At 45.5% G+C, this 15485-nt stretch overlaps 1 long non-coding RNA gene across 1 annotated transcript in view; it reads left to right on the plus strand.

Annotated features, from left to right (window-relative positions):
* Nucleotides 1-512: 512 nt before the first annotated feature.
* Nucleotides 513-15485, plus strand: part of LOC115093219 — a 46539-nt gene continuing 31566 nt past the window's right edge. The window contains exons 1-2 of the long non-coding RNA XR_003857231.1: nt 513-622; nt 715-865. This is a non-coding gene — a long non-coding RNA (uncharacterized LOC115093219). The remainder of the gene's footprint in view (nt 623-714; nt 866-15485) is intronic.

A 15485-nucleotide genomic window follows, 5' to 3' on the forward strand; every position in this document is an offset into this window, starting at 1 on the left:
GTTCTGTATTCTGATTTTAAAAATTGCCTGTTCTTTTGCATTCAATATGAATGCAAAGCTCTAAGGAAGAAGATTTGATAAGACAAAGACAAACAGGAGGTGTCTTAATCTGTCATGGAGGTACATTGAAATATAAGACAGTATTGGAAAAGGGAGAATGAGAATGGTAAGACCTACCGCTAATAAAAAGGAGTGACTGTCTCCCAAAGAAGGGTAGCTGCCAAGTGTGCATTAGACATTTATGAAAGAAACCTGGACTGGACCACCCTTCTTCTTTCTCCAGAGCTAGGAGTTTCCCTAGAGCCCTTCATAATTTCCCTCCCTATTCATAACACAATTTAGTATATATATGGAGTTTCTTTAATGTTTCTAGCCAAAGAAACACAGTGGGAAGGATAAATTAGTTTAGTAGGTGTGCAGGTAATCCAATCAAGCATAGTGATTTTGAGAATTATAGTGATAAAGAATGTACCTTCTGAGCTACTGTAGCAGACTCCCAGCACCTCAGCCCATCCCCCCTCCTCCTCCCCCTCTTCAGGAGAGGGTCTGCAGTGCTGTCGGCTGTTTGCATGGATTTTCTGTTTACTATTCCGTTTCTAGGACTGACACGCAAATGTTAATTGTAATGTGGCTTATCATAAAACTGAATTTGCAGTGCATTTTGGGCTGTGAAGAAATTTCTGAGTAAATAATTTATTTTATTTTTTTTTGTAGGGCTGGAACTGGTGATAGTTTTTTTGAAGCTGTATAGGTAGATTTTTGTAAGATTGAAGTGGCAATACTTAGTCATCGCTCCAAACATGGTTGCTGCTCACACTTCCCATTCTTCCTCATCTGCTGAATGGATTGCCTGCTTAGATAAAAGGTACCAGTCTTCTAATGTAACTGACTCAACGGTTTATGTGGGAATTGTGTTGCTAGCGGTTTTTAAAAAGTGTATGTTCATAAGGCAGCATGCTGAGAGGGAAAACATGGGGATGCAGGGAAGCAGATGAGAGTGGGTCGTTTCTGCAGGCATGGGGATATATTGAAGTTGTAGTTTATTGTGAGTAATCTTGATTCAGTTACGATGTGTGGTATATTCGTTGCAAAGTCGACTGAAATGCACCCTTGGACGTTGTCTTTTTGCGTGTGCCGGCGTGCAAGTCAGAAAAATCGGCAAATGTGTTCAAGCTGAATATAAGGCTATTTTTTCTCTGACATCAACCAAGATATCTCATTAGCATTTTCAGAATGCTTAGATTCAAAGTAGAGCACTGTAAAGAGGGGGCAATGTCCACACTGTTAAACGTGCAGCTAGCTATTTGGAGCACTTGCAGTTCTAGCAACGAATCCTATAATGTCTATGATGGTTTATTAATTATGGTTTCATTTGCATTAATAAGATGATACTACTGAGGGTTTTTTGTTTTTTTTTTGCATGAAGCAAAGTAAAGAGGTATCTTGCTGACAAGAAATGTCAGACTAAGAAACAGGCTGGTAAAATGGTGTTAGTATGTTTTATTTCTTTCATTGCTTCAGTTCTCTAGCTGCAGCCTTATAAAGTGTTTCTCTTTTCATATAAGATGATTTTACTTCCAAAATAATTACGTATTCTTAATGGAGATCCAATAGAATTTTAAACTTATCTAGTTTAATTCGGGTTTACGAGTAAACAGAATAATTTGACAATATATATATCTATATATGTCATGACTTCAAAAGTGTTTTGTGTCCACAAATACAGGGTACATAAAAGATACAGCTGTTTTGTGCATCACATTAATGTCCATGTGGTCTTAAAGTACCAGGATGAATATTCTAAATATATTGAAAAACACAGATGACATGCAGTTGTAAACTAATTTAATTATGTCTATTCCCAAACATAAGGTTTCCTTTAAAAAAAAAAAAAAAAAAAAGGTGTGAGTATGAACTAGTAAACATGTCATCACTATGAAACATAAACAGTATTTCACAGAAAGCAGGTTTTAGTTTTAGTGCACTGCATGCCAAATGAAAACTAAATACTGCTATTAGAAAATGTAGGTATGATGTTTGAGATTTATTTGAGTGATACTAGTATCATTGTTTAGTGAAATAGCACTTCTGTTGCCCTAAAAGTGATTATAATTTAAATTACATTCTTGTCAGTTGTGAATTCAAGCTACTGCACTCAGTAGTGGAGTAATTACAAATGTGCACTTATTATTCAAATGCTTGCTTTGATGCCAGCCATTCATAGACAGAGGATTTTTTTTTGTAATATATTCTTTAATAGCTCAGTCAGATTGTTTTAGTTGGAGGGGGGAGTTATTTTTTGCTTCTAAATTTTATGCTTCTGAGAAAAAAGATCCAAAGTAAATGTAAAACCCTGGAATTAATTCAGTCATTTAAATGAATTATTTTGGATTAATTCACAGATCGACATGTCCAAATCCATTTGATGACTGGATAAATATGCAGGCCCTACCTTTGAATGGACTGATTTAAATCTTTTCCTGTCTGCTTAGTTGCAGGCCGATTCAGTAAAGTCCGCGGGAGAGCAGACGAACGCCCGCTCTCCCGGCGCGCGCACAGGCCACTTGCCTGTGCACGCGATTCTGTATTTAAATTAGGTGGTTCGGTAGAAACGGGCAAAAGGAGGCGCTAGGGACAGTAGCGCGTCCCTAGCGCCTCCTTTTGACCCGGAGCGGTGGCTGTCAGCGGGTTTGACAGCCGACGCTCAATTTTGCCGGTGTCGGTTCTCGAGCCTGCTGACAGCCACGGGCTCGGAAACCGGACGCCGGCAAAATTGAGCGTCCGGTTTTTGGCCCGACAGCCGCCGGCCCATTTAACATTTTTTTTTACTTTTTTTACCCTTTGGGACCTCCGACTTAATATCGCCATACCTACCTTTTGGGTAGGCGCTAATTTCTTAAAGTAAAATATGCGGCTTGGCTGCACATTTTACTTTCTGAATTGTGCGGCCATACCTAATAGGGCCATCAACATGCATTTGCATGTTGATGGCCCTATTAGGTGCCGCGGGTTGGACGTGCGTTTTCCGCCCCTTACTGAATAAGGGGTAAGGGAAAACATGCGTCCAAGGGCAGGTTAACAGTGTGCTCCGTTGGAGCGCACTGTACTGTATCGGCCTGCTAGTTTGGCCCATGCAAAAGTGTGTAAATTGCCTCTGCATGGAGACATGGGATACGCAGGGCTGGCTTTAGGGCAAATAATGCTCTGAGGGAAAATCATTGCTGTACCCTCTAGCCCCTTTTGTCTTTGGCATGGGTGGTGGGGGGAGGGGACAGTTGCACACAAGCTTTTTCTACCTTCAAATTGGCATAGGCTGGGTAGATTTTCTTTCCCAATACAATCCCCAACTCCCGCGCTTAACTATCTCCAACATGCCCTCCTCCCCTCGGTAATCACACATTACTCAGTCTGAGACTGACGCAGACTGCTGGTCCTGTGTTACCAGTAGTATCTCTAGACAGAAGATTGGGGGGGGGGGGGGGGGGGCAGTTAGTTATAGAAAGGGGGAAGCTGAAGTGGAATTTCTGCATGTCATGCACAGCCATCGCCTTTAAAATGTCTATAAAAGAAAACTACAAGAAAATTTCCCAAGGGTCTTCTATGCATAAAGAAACCCCCAACGAGTTTCAGCTATTAGGCAAAACTACCATTAAAATGATTTGGGAGCATTATTCAACCAATTCTTCTAAATGGGAGTGAAGTCTGGCATCTATACAGGATGGGACAGATTCTCAGTGTAAACCCTGTACCTACAGTTCTGTAACACATATTCCATATTCCTCAACAATAGAACTAAGAAGTTTTCTCTATCAACCTACCAGAAAAAACAAGTCTAGAATCACACGACAGCTTCAAAGAGCACATTTATTGACTCCATGACCTGAATATGTAGATCTTGCACTTGTTTGTGAGTCGGTGACTGGGTACGTGATGGGGTGGGGGAGAGCAAGAAGTTGAGTGTGTGTGGAGGGGTGCATTGGGGGGAGGGGGAGAAGTTTACAGGATATCCCACACTTTTTCTTGCACCCATCTTCATTCCACCTGAACCCACGATCTCTCCTCCCAACCCCACATGCTTTCCTTTCTTGCTACTCTCTCAAACGCCACCCCCACAGGCTCTTTCAGCCACTTCCCTTTCCCCTTCCCCCTCCCACACTCCCCTAGCCCCTACTTACCTGTCCCCTACCTGCTTGCTCTCCCTCCTACCGCTGCTGCTGACGGCATAGAAGACCATGCAGTCGGCAGCTGAAGAGAGGCTTTAGGGCAGACAGTGGCGGAAGCTGAAGGGCTACACAGCATGGAATGTATGGCTCCTCTGGGTCTTCACCAGCGGCGTTGGGGATTCCTGCCGGCACTTTCCTTTCCAGGGCTCCTCTTCTTCGACCAAGGAGGCCTGCAGTTCCTGCCAGGCTACCATTTCATTTCCTCTGGCACTGAGCTCCTCATTGGCATTGTGAGGCCTGCGTTCCCTGCTGGCTCTTCACTTTCTCCGGTGCCCCAGCCCAGCCTATTGGGCAGTGCCCAGGGTCTCCCATTGTCTCACAGCAACCAAGCAACCGCCCAGCTGAAAGATTGGCACTGAGGACATGTGCCAGGGCAAAAAAAGGCTCCTAAATCCTTCCTCCCATTATTTTGCCCATGTTAAAACCATGTATTTTTACAGCACATATCCCAATGCTGCTTGTCCTCTTTAACAAAATATTTCTAAGCTGGCCTTTGCATTTTGAAAGTACGAGCTTTATTTTATAAAATGTCATGTACAGCAGCAAGGTAAATATTCATACCACTAACAGACAATCTATGCATGGTGGCATGGTCCATGATTTATTTTATGTGTCTGCCTTTCCTATTCTAAGAGGTAGCCTGCAGGGCCTCGGTTGACTGCATGAACAGATCACAGAGTAAAACATGTTCCTATCTGTGTCCTGGTGTGGCAGAAATACTGTGATCTTAGTTAGGCCACTGATGGACTCTTTAAATATTCATCTTGTTTTGTTCCATTATACAGTTTACCATTTCACTTAGACTCTGTGGTTTTCCTTTGCCTTTCAAGTCATTGAACGATAATGAGACTGGTTTTTTTTTTCTTTTTTCCTGCTCATGGTCTTGCCAAGGAAAGTCCTATTTTTTTCCAAAATTTGTCAATCACAGCCATTGTCAATGTGCCAAATTGCAGAAAAATTATTGAATTTTGAGGTAAATGGGGTAAAAATAGTTAATAATTTAACCTGAACACATTTTAAGACTTTGCATTTGCTTTGCTGAAACACTGCACTCAAATTCCCCATGGTGTTCAAGGTTACACTAAGGTAGTGTTTTTGATATTTTTAAGTTTCTAATATTTGGAGTTTAAGAAACTTGGGTTTAAAAATGATTACCTGTGCTTCCATTTTAAAATAAAAAATCATGAAGGAAAAAGTGTTCTGCTAGGCATGTTTGGCACAGAATTGCCAGGAATGGTTTTGCATTGAAACACACTTTCACTGTGGTTTTCAATTTCTATTGCACCGCATTGCCATACAGATCAACATAGATGATATCCGCATCAGTGTGGATGTTGATTGCACTGTAATATTGCTATGGAAACAGGCAGTAATATTTATGACTGGGGAGGGTTTATAACAGTATAGTATTGTTATGAATATAGGTATCAACAAGAATACTGATGCATGAGGCAAGGAAGGCCAGGGCATTAGCTAGCCCATAATGCTTTGTCTGGAGCAGTGGAAGAGCTGAGAACCTCCTTCAACCAAGTGAACAAGGGCTGCATGATTGCTCTACCTTCCATGTTGAGGAGCATGGCTTCACTGATAGGAAAGTTCATAGCAATAAAGCGCCACTAGAAAGACATTAATTCTTAGTGTCAGAATTCATAACGGAACTGTATGATCATAAACATCAATACGGGCCATGTGAATGTTCCTCTCAATAGACTGTTATGGAGCAGATTCTTGTCCTTAGTATGCATATTCATATTGCTACATTATCAGTATGGAGACAAATATGGATATGGAAAAAAGTGTTAAAAGAACATTAACATTCAGTATTTTGAACGTCAGTGCACAAAAGTCAGGAAATTCTGTCAATAACCATAATTGAATGGTTATTGACTTCACTGTCAAATGGCATCAGATATGTTTTTCTGTGACACTCAACAATTTTGTTAAATAAAAGTACCAGCTTGGCAACTCTGCGACTTTTATGCTGAACTTCTAACTTCAATTTATCATGCAGGAATTGTCAGGGGTACACCCTGTAGCATGCGATGTTGTTACTCAATTTGCTTACCAGTCCTCAATCTTCTGATCATGCTGCTCAGATATTTACATAGTAACATACAGGCTGATACAGTAAAGTGTGGCCGCGGTTACCCTGCTTCTAACCCGCTTTCTACTCACAATTTGGCCGCGTTAGTCCAACCCGCGATTCACTATCCCTTTTAACCCATCCCTACTGCTTCTTTAAATCAACGGGAAACCCTTTCCGCCTGCGGCATGTATATGGTATGTAAACGATCAGATTAGCTATTCCCTCCCATACAGTAATGTGCGCCCCGATTATTGCCTTTTTAACCTGCAGTTTTGCCACGTGTTTAACCTGCTAATTTACCACCTACCCTTACCCCTGCGTTAGTGTGGAGCGTCAGGCAAGCCCCGGCAGAGAGAGACAGCAATAGGCAGGCTCCAGTCAAAATCGACTCGATATGTTATTAAAGCAAACGTGAATAAAGTGCAACAAAAGTAAACTTACTGCATGTGAATGACAAACAGTCCTCTCTCCCCTCCTCCCGAGGCGCGCACCACGGCTCCCCTGCCTCCCGGGGGCAGCCGGCGGCGAAAGCGGCTTCCAGCAGCCCCTGCCGGCGAAGGTGGATGAACGCACGCCTGTATGTGCAATTTGGGCGCTCAAGGCAGTGAAGGCGCATGAGTGCACGCTGTGTGTGACGTCACGGCGTTCGGTCATCCACTTTCGCAGCCTTGAGTGCCCAAATTGCACGTACAGGCGTGCGTTCATCCACCTTCGCCGGCGGAGGCTGCTGGAAGCCGCTTTCGCCGCCGGCTGCCCCCGGGAGGCAGGGGAGCCGTGGTGCGCGCCTCGGGAGGAGGGGAGAGAGGACTGTTTGTCATTCACGTGCAGTAAGTTTACTTTTGTTGCACTTTATTCACATTTGCTTTAATAACATGTCGAGTCAATTTTCGCCGTGCGCCTTGCTTCGGGAGGGGGGGAGAGAGGACTGTTTGTCATTCACATGCAGTAAGTTTACTTTTGTTGCACTTTATTCACATTTGCTTTAATAACATGTCGAGTCAATTTTCGCCGTGCGCCTTGCTTCGGGAGGGGGGGAGAGAGGACTGTTTGTCATTCACATGCAGTAAGTTTACTTTTGTTGCACTTTATTCACATTTGCTTTAATAACATGTCGAGTCGATTTTCGCCGTGCGCCTTGCTTCGGGAGGGGGGGAGAGAGGACTGGCAATCCCCGATGCCCGAGTGTAGGAGAACCATCCACTTCCTGGTACCTGTCATTTCAAATGACATTTGAAATGACAGGTACCAGCGCACCCAGGATACTGTATAGGCGCTGTATAGTGCTCTATACAGTAAAATGGATTGCTCAGGCCTACCGCTTCATGGACGCGCTTTGGACGCGGCTTGCATTTGCGTCTAATTTAAATACTGTATCGAGTGGATTGTGATCTGAACTGTGCGTGTGGCAAACGAGGGTGCGCCCGGCACTGCCGCACTCTTTCTAACGCATCCTTACTGTATCGGCCTGATAGTAAATAACAACAGAAAAAGACTCAAGTGGTCCATCTAGTCTGCCCAGCAAATTTCTTTTTTTAGGGTAGTAACTGCAGGTTACCCTTCTGTGCCTTTTGTTAAGAGTAGTAACTGCTGCTCCATGCAGGTTTCCAAATCTCTTACGCAGCCATTACACTTGGGTGACAATATCTGATGGAACCCGGCATGGAAAAATGATATCAAAGTTTCTAGAACTTTGACTGTGCTTCATTGGGGTAGCTTATGCATGCCATTATACAACGTGTTCACACAGAGACCCTTCAGTCTCTCTTTTTCTATGGAGCCAGTCAGTTGCAGTGTGTTGTCTCTTCTTCTGTTTCTGGGGTCTTTTTTTCAATTTTTCTATTCCCAGCCACAGGAACATCCATCGCAGGGTCTCACTGTCTTGTTCCTTTTGCAGTTTTCCCTAGGTATAGTTTTTCTAAGTTTCCGTTTACTGTTGTTCCCCTCCGCAGTGGAGGGGCCCTTTGGTGCCTGACAGCCATCGATTCACTACCGCTGTTGAGTTCAGTTATGTGTCTCTTTTATTTTGGTCCATATCTAGTGGGTTCCAGCAATGCCCCGATGTAAAAACACCAATGCTGTCATGGATCCCCATGATAGATGTGTCCTTTGCTTGGGGGCATTGCATGATGTCCATGGGTGCCATAAGTGTGCAGCCATGACCCAAAGAGATGACTGTCCCATTTGGAACTTATGGATAGACTCTTCAGGCACTGGAAGACCAATCCATTGATATTTGAGGCATTGACAGTCAAGGACCTTGGAGCTGTAATGGTGGAAGGAACATCATCAATAACAGGGGGACCATCAGTTCCCTTGATGCTGTCAGCTAATGGGGAACTTGGAGACAGGACATCATCTGACTCTTCTTGCTTGAAGAGGCATTGAGGGAAGCTGAAGAAGCATCAACATCGGTTTCCATCAATGTGTGATTCTGGGAATGGGAATGGTCTGACACATGCCAAGAACCCCATCTAAGCAGTCCCTTGGTGAGGAGAGCTCATCCTTTAAACATACCAGAGACTCACGACAATCTCCACTGGTCCTGGGGTCTGCCATAGATCCACCTCAGTTCCAAAGAGGATGTGTTCACTCCTCTTGCCGTCCAGTTTTGTTGGCATCGGTGATTTTTGAGGAGGAGTTGGATAAAAAGATCAGTAGGCCTTGGAGAAGGTGCTGCAGTGCTTTGATGTTGGAGTATCGGGGCACCGAGGCAGGCACCATCAATTCTCAAGTCACTCCTGCATTCCCTTCAGGTGCTTGCCATCAGTGCTTTGGCACCAGTGCCAGTTCTATCATCGATGCCTAGAGGAGTATCTGGATCAATTGCTGCCAGCCAGCTACTGATTTCCAGCTCTTAGGGGGAGAAGCTTCGCCGAGACATTGAGGTTCTTGTTATGCGTGCCGCCCGCAGCAGCCTCTCGGCGCGGCCCTTTCACTTTTTCAGATGGACTCCAACTCCTGGCTCCTCTTCACTGGCAGCGGTGGGCCGCCAGCTTCAACCTCGGGTTCCCTCCAGTCCTCTGGCTCTGCCACGCTACCCAGTGTTGCCAGCCAAGATGTCCCTGTTCGTCGGACCTCTCCGCGTGGCCCACGGAGAGACGCCGCCATCAGCGCCACGCATGCGTATCATTGATTCTTTTAAAGGGCCCGCAGTGGGAACCTGGCTGCAGATCCGGATGCTGACATCAGACTCTTCAGCGTATAAAAGCTCAGGCCTCGCTCCATAGTGTTGCCTTTGCAACAGGTCTCCTCATAATCCGAGTACTCGTTGCTGATCCTAGAATCGTCTCATCATTGTATTCCTGTTTTCCTGTGGTTACAGGTTCCTGTTCTCCTTGTTCTTGTTTCGTCTATGTGTTGGATTGACTCTCTGGATTTGACCTTCGCTGCGCCTGACTACTCTTCAGCTTCTCTCCAGCCCCGGACCTCCGCTTCGCTTGACTACCCTTCAGCTTCTCTCCAGCCCCGGACCTCCGCAACACCTGACCACGCCTGCCTTCTCCGCGCCCTGACCCTTGCTTTGAATTACTATGCTACAGACTTTCCTGTGTCCAGAGTTCCACATTGCTTGCCACAACTTTCACTCGTCGCCGGCTCTGATCCTAGCCTGTCAGTGACGCCTTCTCTCGCCTATCCTCTGGACGTGGACTTACAAGGCTTAGGCCTTTCTTTGCTTGAGTGCCTCCAGTTACCCATTGTTCCTTTGGCGCCTGAGTTCCGGTACCAAATCCAGTCCAGGATAGGACTACGCCATCTACCGGCTGCTGTCTCATGGCTGAACTGCTTTTCATCTCTAGTTAACCTTGAGGCTCACCTAAGTCCTGCCAGCCCCAGCACCCAAAGGCTCAACCCAAGGGGAACGAGGGCTGGTATAGGTGAAGCTCCAGCGGCCTCTAGCTTCAGCCCACTCCACCTGTTGATGGTGGGGTCCCGTAGGTCCTCGCCTATTGGTTACGTCAACCCCACCTCAGCCCAAGGGTCCACCTCCGACGCAACAGTTCTTCAGGGTTCAAGCCCAAACAGCCAGCTGCACCGGTCCAAGACCCGTTGGCTGAGGACAGAACAATAAGAGAACCCTCAAGGGCAGACCAGAGTGAGTAGGACTCTCAGTATTTGTGGGGGTATGGCTATGACTCTGCAGATGCCTCTGAAGAAGAGCTATCTACAGGTTTCCCCTCTGACCCCCCTCCACCAGAGAGAAGGAAATCCTGTCCTATTACTGATTGTGTAGTGTTTTAACGTCTTATGGTATTTTATATATTGTATTTTATACATTGCCTTTATGTTATATTGTGTTCATATTCTGTTTTATTTACCTTTTACATTGTGTATGTAATCATATGTACATCACTTAGAGCCTTTATGCATCAGTGATTAACAAATCTTTCATAAAGATAAAGATAAAGCTCTACTGGAGGACCTCTCTTTTGCAGGTTTTGTAAGAAAAATAGCAGAAGCCATTCCATTTACTTTACAGAAGGAGGAGAAGTCTAGAATTAAAATACTGGATGTTCTCCAGTTCATGGAACCCCCTAAGGAGAGCACGGCAGTCCCAGTCACAAGATCCTTCCGGTCAGTAGAAAGGCAGTTGCAGTGTATCTCATCTAGATGGCTCCTGGATTCAAAAGTGGCAGCTGCCACCACCACTCTATGGTAGTTAAATCTGCTCTCAAAAGGTCCAAGTACTCTAGGACCCATTCCTTGGTACACCTAGGAAGGATTTCTAAAGCTATAGATACTATTGGGAGAGAGGTTTTTCAAGGTTCTATGCCCATTTCCTGCATAGCATCCTGCCAGCTCTTTATGGGCTAGTACATGTGAGACATTCTGAAGCAGGTGCACAGAGTGGCCATATAGCTTTCTAAAAAGCAGCAAGATGCCATCCAGTCACTAATGGACAAAGGGTTGAAGTGTAGAAAACAGTGGTCCATTTGACTTTTGAAATGGCATAGAGAATCTCTGCTGTAAGTATAGGGTCACGAGGAATCACCTGGCTGCGAGCTCCAGATCTCCATTCAGAAGTACAGGTAAGACTCACTGACATGCCATGTACAGGAGAGAATTTCTTCAGAAATAGGTTCAAGAATGCAGTCACACTTATCAGGGACCACTGTTCCACGCTCCAGCAGCTCTCCATGGATAGCCTCCTGCTACAGTAGGTGTCCGAGGCCAGGATACCCTTCTTCCACTTGGTCTCATCCACAGCAGACCTCTCATGCCCATCCGAGGTAGTAGAGGGCACCTAACTCCGAGACAGCAACCCAGTCAACACCTGAGATGGGTTTTTGACTGGATTGCAGAGAACATAGCAAGAATCCCAGTCCCTGTCCCAGAGGACCTTCCAGATGGGGGGAAGGTTGTGGTTTTATGTAAACTGGTGGCCTGGTGTAATCTCGGATATGTGGTCCTCAGCATGATCAAGAGAGATTACCAAATGGCTTCTTCACCAAATCATCCCCCAAATCCCAGTTGGGATCAGTCACTGAATCAAGAACTGCTGTCGGAGCTCTCATCCTTCTTGAAGGTCAGAGCAGTCAAGCCTGTTCCACCAGGGCAAAGAGAGTGGGGATTCTACTTCAAATATTTCCTGTCCCAAAGAAAACAGGGGGACTCCATCCATCCTAGACCTGGGAGCCTTAAAGAAATTCATCAAAAAAGAAAAGTTCAAGATGGTTTCTCTGGGCCCTTAATCTTCTGTCTTCAAAGCGGGAACTGGCTATGCTCTTTCATTCTCAAGGATGATTATACTCACATAGAGATTTTCCCTGGCCACAGGAAATATCTTTGATTCATTGTTGGAGACCGTCACCTCCAATATTGCATTCTATCATTTGTGTTAGTGTTTGCCCCACGTGCCTTTACAAAATGTGTGGCCATGGTGACGGTACACTTACGCAAACTGGAGGTTCATGCCTATCCTTATTGGCCAGTTGGCTGGTCAAGACCCCATTTCAGACAGGAGCCAAGGAATCAATGCACATGTCCATCTGGGTATTGGATTTACTAGAGTTGTTGTTAACTGTCCTATGTCTCACCACAGCCTGACACCTCAATTGGATTTTATCAAAGTTCTGCTAGACATGACTCAGGCAAAAGCCTTCCTTCCACAACAGAGGGCCTCCGCTTTGATGACTGTGGTGGAGGAAATAAGATGCTGTTGTGCCTCATAGCATCAACAGTATATGTAACTCCCTTGGCACGTCTTTCCATGAAAAGAGCCCAACAGACCTTAAGGTCTCAATGGCTGCAGGCTACTTGGGATCTTTGGGGCAGCATCCAGATCATGCAACCGCTCAGGAATTCTCTGTCCTGCTGGCAGGACAATTCCAGAGGAATCCCCTTCCAAATTTCTCTGTTCTAAATTGACAGATGTATCCACTCTGGGTTTGGGAGGTCATGTTGATGGGCTCTGCACTCAGGGCTTGTGGACTGCCCAGGAAAAGTTAACATAAAATAAACTTCCTGGAGCTTTAAGTGATTCAGTATGCTCTAAAGCAGGGTTGTCCAATGTACAGCCCGCGGGCCAGAATGTGGCCTGCCAAGCCTTTCTATCAGGCCCGTGGATTGGGAGCGAGGGAGGGGTGCAGGGACTATTGGGGAGAGGATTGGGTGCAAGGGAAAAGTCACTTCCAAATCTATCAGCCATTAAAGCAGCAGTTTCCAAATGGTGGGTCGTGACCCCAAATGGGGTCGCAGAATTCTCATTTGGGGTTGCAGCTGCCTTCCGATGGGGAAACCCCTCCCCCCTCCGATTTGAAAAAAAACCCCACACTTCCGGGAAAACAAGCCCATGCATTCTGAGCCACGTGCTGCAACAGGGGCGGATGGACCACTCGGGCAACATCTCGTCCTCCTATGTCCCACACTACCTCCTCACCTCCCGCCCACCGGGTCCCAGGTCGAAGGCCGGCAAAGGTGATTAAAGGTTTCCTTTGCTTTCCTCTGCCGCACCCCTCCGATGCAACTTCCTGTTGTTGCATGGATAGGACGCTGTGTAGCAGAAAAGGTCCCGTCGCCCGGCAGAGGAAGGCAAAGAAAATCTTTTTTACCTTTGCCGCTGCTGCCGATCAACCCGGGACCTATCAGGCAGGAAGTGAGGAGTAAAATCAGGGATCTGAGGGTAGGGAATATGAGGGAAGAGGACAGTATGTTATTGAACGAGCTGTAGATGTGCTGGAACTGAAGGGGGGCGGGATGTGGGGGAGAGCTGGAGATGTGTTGGACCTGACGGGGTGTGTGTGTGTGAGAGAGAGAGCTGGAGATGTGCTGGACTTGAGGAGAAGAATACACACACCACACACAAGAAGCAGCAGCATAAGGTAGGGAACATAGAGAGAGAGAGAGAGAGAGCAGAAGCTGCTTAAGGAGGAAATCAAAAAGAAAAGATGGAGTATGATCAGGTGAACAGTGAAAGACAGAGAAAGCAACTGCTGCAAAAGGGAAAGAAAGAGAAGCTGGAGGAGGGGTAGAGAGAGAAGCTGCCTGAGGAGAGTGAGACACGCATGCAGCAGCTGCATAAGGAGGGGGACAGAGAGAGAGAAAGCAGAAACCGCTTGAGGAGGGAATCAGACGCTGCATGATCAGATGAACAGTGTGAGAGAGAGAGAAACTGCTGCAAAAGGGAGAGAAAGAAGCTGGAGGAGGAGGAGAGAGAGAAGAAGCTGCCTGAGGAGGGAGGGAGGGAGAGGCACACATACACATACAAGCTGCTGCATGGAGGAAGGAGGGAGAGAGAGAGAGAGAAGCTAGAGGAGGGGGGCAGTGAGAGAGAGAGAGAAGCTAGAGGAGCTGCATAAGGAGGGGACCCAGAGAAGTTGCCTGAGGAGGGGGGCAGAGGGAGAGAATTAAAGTCTGTTTTGGTCCATTCCAGCTTTTACAGACACCCGTTGTAAATATCGACAGCAAAATTGGCGGCATCTGCGAGTGGAAGTAGAATGAGTAAAAAACGTAAAGTTGATGTCGAAAACCGCGTGTTCAAAAGTTCGTGGACAGATGACTTTTTCATGGTGGAACATGTAGGTAAAGTTTTGTGCTTGATTTGCCAAAAAACAATTGCTGTTCAAAAGGAGTACAACATAAAGTGACATTACACTACACAGCATGCAAGTAAATTCAATAGCCTCGTTGGTCACCCATGAACTGATCACATCAACCTGTTGAAACAAAGCATCATCAGCTAACAGTCTTTGTTTAAAGTAGCCAATCAGAGTTCCAAAGCAGCAACAAAGGTCAGCTTTTTAATAGCAGAAACCATAGCCAAGAGAGGAAAACCATTTGCAGACAGGAATTTGGTTAAAGAATGCTTGGAACTGTTTATGGATGTGGTTTGCCTAGATAAGAAGTCTGTGGTGCAAAATGTCAGCCTTTCTCATCTGACTATTGCTAGAAGAGTTGATGACCTGGAAACAAACATCCAAGAAACTTTGATCAAGAGACTTGATGCTTGCGAGTTTTACATCTTAGTAGTTGATGAAAGCACAGACATAAGTGACACAACTCAATTGGCAATATTTGTAAGAGGAGTTACAGAAACATTTTCCATCATCGAGGAACTGCTTGATAATTTGTTCTATGAAAGGCATGACAACAGGAAAGGAGATCTTTGATAAAGTCAAGCAAGTAATGGAGAAGTTCAATCTGTGTGAGAACAAGCTGATTGGCATAACAACAGATGGAGCGCCAACCATGGCAGGGAAGCAGAACGGATTTGCGACCTTGTTGGAGAAATCAGTGCCATAGGAAGTCATCATACACCACTCCATCATTCACCAGGAAAACTTGTGTGCCAACAAACTGGAAATGAAGAATGTGATGGAAAAGGTTGTATCAAGTGTCAACTTCATATGATCCAGAGGTCTGACTCACAGGGAGTTTAACTCTTTTCTGAAGGAAGTGGGCTCAGATCATGATGATGTGATTTACTTCAGCCAAGTTCGATGGCTCCGCAGGTCAGGCACGCTATCCAGATTCTGGAGTTTACATGATGAAATAAAGGCATTCATGGCCAACAAAGGGAAGGATATAAGTTTCCTAGATGATAATTCATGGGTGAGTGACTTAGTGTTTCTGGTCGATATGACCAAATATATGGCAGACTTGAACATGAAACTTCAAGGAAAGAATCAGCTGGCACACAAATTGTACGAACATGTCGTTACATTCATTGAAAAATCTAA

The sequence above is a fragment of the Rhinatrema bivittatum genome, chromosome 6 (assembly GCF_901001135.1).
Source record: "Rhinatrema bivittatum chromosome 6, aRhiBiv1.1, whole genome shotgun sequence".
Classification (NCBI taxonomy): domain Eukaryota; kingdom Metazoa; phylum Chordata; class Amphibia; order Gymnophiona; family Rhinatrematidae; genus Rhinatrema; species Rhinatrema bivittatum.